This window comes from Alligator sinensis, unplaced genomic scaffold (genome assembly GCF_000455745.1).
Source record: "Alligator sinensis unplaced genomic scaffold, ASM45574v1 scaffold161_1, whole genome shotgun sequence".
NCBI classification, from domain to species: Eukaryota; Metazoa; Chordata; order Crocodylia; family Alligatoridae; genus Alligator; species Alligator sinensis.
The window spans coordinates 3,155,156-3,155,883 of NW_005841974.1; the positions used below are offsets into that span (position 1 = coordinate 3,155,156).

General features: G+C 52.3%; 1 protein-coding gene across 1 annotated transcript in view; it reads left to right on the forward strand.

Moving 5' to 3' along the window:
* LOC102373055 (antigen WC1.1-like) overlaps positions 1–728 on the forward strand; it is a 53,868-nt gene that overhangs the window by 44,640 nt on the left and 8,500 nt on the right. The window lies entirely within an intron of this gene.

The following is a 728-nucleotide window of genomic DNA, read 5'->3' on the forward strand; positions in this document are numbered from 1 at the left end:
TCAGCAGGCAGGGTCCTGCTACTGGCTTCCCTAGCAGGAATTCTGGTGTTCCCTATTGGAAAACTGAAAAATCCCTGAAAAAAAACAAATCCCAAAATCACTCTCTAAAATACCCCCAAATCCATGTTCCTCCACAAGTAAAACAAAAGACCACTATAAAGAGAGAGAGAGAGTGAGACAGAGACAGCGGTCAGTTGGACAATGTTTTATTGATATATCTACAGTGTTAAAGCAAATCTCCTATCATAATAATAAAGTGAACTCTAAATACAGGTTTCATGAATTCATGAATACATATTTTGCTGCCCTCCTACAAGGTGATGGCCCCTGCACAAGGGGTTGGTCCCCCACACAAGGGCTATGGCCCCCCAACACAGGGTTAAGCCCCTACACAAGGGGTTCAGCCCCAAAACAGAGGGTTCAGCCCCCACACAAAGGCTACACCTCCCCAACAGGGGATTCAGCCCCCATACAGGGGGTTCGTCCCCCACAAAAAGGGTTCAGACTCCCAACAGGGGGATTGGCACTCTCACAAAGTGTACGCCTCCCCCAAGAGGGGGTTCATCCCCCATACAAGGGGTACGGCCCCCCAATGGGGGCTAAATGGCCCCCACAGGGGCTACCACGTCCCCTGCAAGGCCAACATGCCCCACCCCAGCCCCCTGATTGCTGCCCCACCTGGCTCCATCCCCCCACTACCCCAGACCCCTGAATGGCTGCCCCACCCA